The sequence below is a fragment of the Octopus bimaculoides genome, chromosome 28, assembly GCF_001194135.2.
Source record: "Octopus bimaculoides isolate UCB-OBI-ISO-001 chromosome 28, ASM119413v2, whole genome shotgun sequence".
NCBI classification, from domain to species: Eukaryota; Metazoa; Mollusca; class Cephalopoda; order Octopoda; family Octopodidae; genus Octopus; species Octopus bimaculoides.
In genome coordinates, this window is record NC_069008.1 from 15,545,314 (window position 1) to 15,550,756 (window position 5,443).

At 44.6% G+C, this 5,443-nt stretch overlaps 2 protein-coding genes across 2 annotated transcripts in view; one reads left to right on the forward strand and one right to left on the reverse strand.

The window, feature by feature from the left end:
• LOC106872078 (zinc finger protein 208) overlaps positions 1 to 5,443 on the reverse strand; it is a gene marked incomplete at its 5' end in the record, with an annotated part of 54,654 nt that overhangs the window by 41,825 nt on the left and 7,386 nt on the right. The gene's annotated exons all lie outside the window — the stretch shown is intronic.
• Positions 1 to 5,443, forward strand: part of LOC128251077 (zinc finger protein 431-like) — a 74,200-nt gene that overhangs the window by 11,681 nt on the left and 57,076 nt on the right. The window lies entirely within an intron of this gene.

The following is a 5,443-nucleotide window of genomic DNA, read 5'->3' on the forward strand; positions in this document are numbered from 1 at the left end:
TCAAAATGGTGTCTTTTACGTGCCACCCGCACAAGAGTCAGTCCACAGGCACTGGCAACGATCTCGCTCGAAAATCCTATGAAGGCCAGTAATTACGTACGTACGAACGATCGAACGAAGGAACGTACCTTGTGTCCGGACGTTCAAACGAACGAATGTACGTACGTACGGACGAACGAATGAACAAACGTACTTAAGTACGAACTTACGAACGAAGTCAGATACGTACGAACGGACGACCGAACGTATGAACGTACGTACGTAAGTAAGGACGTAAGAAGAAACCAACCAACCAACGAAAGTACGTATGTACGAGCGAACGAACGAACGATCGTACGTACGTCCGAACAAACGGATCATCGAACGAACGAACAAATGAATGAACGTTTGTACGTACGTACGTCTGGACGCAGGAACGAACGTACGTACGCACGAACGAAATAACGAATGAATGAACGAAAGAACGAACGTTCGAAAGTAAGAATGATCGAACGAAGGAAGAAACGAGCGAAATTCACTACGTACGTACGATCGAACGAACGTACGTCCATACGCACGAACGAACGAGCGTACGTACATGCGTATGGATGCATGAAAGAACGAACGAACGTACGTACATAAGCCCTTAAGTACGAACAAACAAACGAACTTACGTACGTACGAAGGAGCGAACGATAAAAATGACCGAACGTACGAACAAACGAATGAACGTACGTATATAGGAACGAACGAACAAACGGAAGAACGAACGTGCGTACGTAAATACGTATGTACGTTAGAACGAACGAACGAACGAAAGATCGAACTAACGAATGAACGGACGTACTTACGTACGTAAGAACGAACTAACAAACAAACGAAAGATCGTACGTAGGTACGTACGCACGTAAGTTCAAACGAACGAAGATACGTACCCACGTACGTACGAACGAAAGAACGAACGTACATACGTTGTCCGTACGTACGATCGAACAATCGAACGAACGAACTCAAATACGTACGAATGAACGAAGAAACGGACGACCGAACGTAAGAATGTACGAACGAACGAACGTACGTATGTACGTACTTACGAATGAACGTACGTACGTAAGTAAGTATGTAAGAAGAAAAAGACGAACGTACGTATGTACGAGCGAAAGAACGAACGAACGAATGTAGGTTCGTCCGAACAAACGAATAAACGTTTGTACGTCTGGACGCAGGAAAGAACGTACGTACGTACGAACGAAATAACGACTGAATGAACGAATGAACGAGCGTTCGAAGGTAAAAACGAACGAACGAACGAAGGAAAGAACGATCGTACGTAAGAACGATCGAACGAACGAGCGAAATTCCCTACGTACGAACGAACGAACGTACGTACATAAGTCCTTAAGTACGAACAAAAAAACGTACGTACATACGAACGAACGAATGAACGTACGTACTCACTTACGCATGTACGAACGAACGGAATAACGAACATGCGTATGTAAGTAAGCATGTACGTTCGAACAAACGAACTAAAGAACGAAACAACGAACGACCGAAAGGACGAACGTACGTAGAAACATTCGAAAGAACGATCTTTCGTACGCACGTACGAACGATGGAACGAACGAACGAAGATACGTACGTACGAACGAACGTACATACGTACGTCCGTACGTACGAAGGAACTAACGAACGAACGTAGGTAGGAACGAACGAAAGAGTGAACAAATGAACGTACGTTCGTATTACAAACGATCGAACCTTCGTACGTGCATACAGACGAACAAATGAACGAACGTACGTAATTACGAACGAACGAACGAACGAAATCAGACACGTAACTACGTACGTGCGAACGAACGAACGAACGAAATCAGACACGTAACTACGTACGTGCGAACGAACGAACGAGCGCACAAAAGAACGTACGAACGAAAAAGACGTACGTACAAACGAACGAACGTACGTATGTACTTACGTAATTACGTACGAACGATCGAACGATCGAACGAAGGAAGGTACCTTGTGTCCGTACGTACAAACGAACGAACCAAAAAAATCGATCGACAGAAAGAACGAACCTGCGTACGTACGTACGAACGAACGAACGAATGTACGTTCGTACGTTCGAACGAACGAATGAACAAACGTACGTAAGTACGAACGGACGACCGAACGTTAGAACGTACGTACGCACGTAAGTAAGTACGTAAGAAGAAACGAACGAACGAACCAACCAACGAAAGTACTTATGTACGAGCGAAAGAACGTACGTACGTACGTCCGAACAAACGAATGATCGAACGAACGAACGAATGAATGTTTGTACGTACGTACGTCTGGACGCAGGAACGAACGTACATACGCACGAACGAATGAACGAACGAACGAAAGAACGCACGTTCGAAAGTAAGAATGATCGAACGAAGGAAGGAACGAACGTTCGCACGTAGGAACGAGCGAACGAACGAGCGAAATTCTCTACGTACGTACGATCGAACAAACGTATGTTCATACGTACGAACGAACGAAAGAACGAACAAACGTACGTACATAAGCCCTTAAGTACGAACAAACGAACGTACGTACATACGAACAAACGAACTACCGTACGTACGAAGGAGCGAACGATCAAAATGACCGAACGAACGAAAGAATGAACGTACGTACTTACGTACGTATATACGAACGAAAGAATGAACGTACGTACTTACGTACGTATATACGAACGAACGAACGTACTTACGTACGTATATACGAACGAACGAACGAACGGAAGAACGAACGTGCGTACGTAAATAAGTATGTACGTTAGAACGAACGAACGAACGAACAACCGAACGAACGAATGATCTTTCTTACGTAAGTACGACCGATCGAACGAACGAACGAACGACAGATCGAACTAACGAATAAGCGGACGTACTTACGTACGTAAGAACGAACGAACAAACACACGAAAGGTCGTACGTAGGTACGTATGCACGTACATAAGCACGTAAGTTCAAACGAACGAAGATCCGTACCCACGTATGTACGAACAAGCGAACGAGCGATCGAACGATCGAAAGAATGAACGTACATACGTACGTCCGTACGTACGAACGAACAATCGAACGAACGAACTCAAATACGTACGTACGTACGAACGAACAAACGAACGAACGGACGACCGAACGTAAGAATGTACGAACGAACGAGCGAACGTGAGTACGAACGAACGAGCGAACGTGAGTACGAACGAACGAGCGAACGTGAGTACGAACGAACGTACGTATGTACGTACTTACGAATGAACGAACGTACGTATGTACGTACTTACGAATGAACGAACGAACGAACGAATGAACGAACGAACGAATGAACGAACAAACGAATAAACGTTTGTAAGTATGTACGTCTGGACGCAGGAAAGAACGTACGTACGTACGAACGAAATGACGACTGAATGAACGAACCAACGAAAGAACGAACGTTCGAAGGTAAAAACGATCGAACGATCGAACGAACGAAGGAAAGAACGTTCGTACGTAAGAACGATCGAACAAGCGAAATTCCCTGTACGTTCGTTCGATCGCTCGTTCGTTTGTTCGAACGTACGTGGGTACATATCTTCGTTCGTTTGAACTTACGTGCTTACGTACGTGCGTACGTACCTACGTACGATCTTTCGTTTGTTTGTTCGTTCGTTCTTACGTACGTAAGTACGTCCGTTCATTCGTTAGATCGATCTTTCGTTCGTTCGTTCGTTCGTTCTTTCTTTAGTTCATTCGTTCTAACGTACATACTTATTTACGTACGCACGTTCGTTCTTCCGTTCGTTCGTTCGTACATACGTACGTAAGTACGTACGTTCATTCTTTCGTTCGTTCGTTCGTTCGTACGTACGTTCATTTGTTCGTACGTTCGTTTGTTCTTTCGTTCGTTCGGTCATTTTGATCGTACGTACGTACAAACGTTCTTTCGTGTGTTCGTTCAGTCGTTCGTTCGTTCATTCGTTCGATCATTCGTTTGTTCGGACGTACGTACGTTCGTTCGTTCGTTCTTTCGCTAGTACATAGTACTTTCATTCGTTGGTTGGCTTGTTCGTTTCTTCTTACGTACGTACGTTCATTCGTTCGTTCGTTCATTCGTACGTTTCTTACGTTCGGTCGTTCGTTCGTTCGTTCGTTTCTTCGTTCGTTTCTTCGTTCGTACGTACGTACGTATCTGAGTTCATTCTTTCGACCGTTCATTCGTTCGTTCGTTCGTAAGTTCGTACTTACGTACGTTGGTTCATTCGTTCGTTCGTTTGTACGTACGTACGCAGGTACGTTCGTTCGTTCGTTTGTTCGTTCGTTCGTTTGTTCGTACGTACGTAATTACGTAAGTACATACGTACGTTCGTTCGTCCGATCGTTCGTTTGTACGTACGTCTTTTTCGTTGGTACGTTCTTTTGTGCGCTCGTTCGTTCGTTCGATCGTTCGTTCTTTCGTTCGTTCGTATCTTCGTACTTACGTTCGTTAATTCGTCCGTACGTTCTTACGTTCGTTCGTCCGTTCAATCGTTCGCACGTACGTAGCTACATGTCTCAGTTCAAACGATCGAAATTCCCTACGTACGAAAGAACGAACGAAAGAACAAACGTACGTACATGCGTACGGATGGATGAAAGAATGAACGAACGTACGTACATAAGCCCTTAAATACGAACAAACGAACGTACGTACATACGAACGAACGAACGTACGTACATACGAACGAACGAACGAAACAATGAACGTACGTACTCACGTACGCATGTACGAACGAACGAACGAACGGAAGAACGAACATGCGTACGTAAGTAAGCATGAACGTTCGAACGAACGAACTAAAGAACGAAACAACGAACGACTGAACGAACGAACGATCGAACGTACGTAGGAACATTCGAACGAACGATCTTTCGTACGCACGTACGAACGATGGAACGAACGAACGAATTAACGAATGAACGGACGTAATTACGTACGCACGAACGAACGAATAAACGAACGAAGGATCGTACGTAGGTTCGCACGTACATACGTAAGTACGTAAGTTCAAACGAACGAAGATACGTACGTACGAACGAACGAAAGAACAAACGTAAATACGTACGTCCTTACGTACGTCCATACGTACGTCCATACGTACGTCCATACGTACGTCCATACGTACGAACGAACTAATGAACGAAGGAACTAACGAACGAACGTAGGAACGAACGAACGAACGAACGATCGAACAAACGAACGTTCGTACGCACTTACGTAAGTACGTACGTACGAACGATCGAACGAAGGAACGTACCTTATGTACGTACGTACAAACGAACGAATGAACAAACGAACGAAAGAACAAACGAACGAAAGAGTGAGCAAACAAACGTACGTTCGTATTACGAACGATCGAACCTTCATACAGACGAACGAACGAATGTACGAACGCACCTGCGAACGA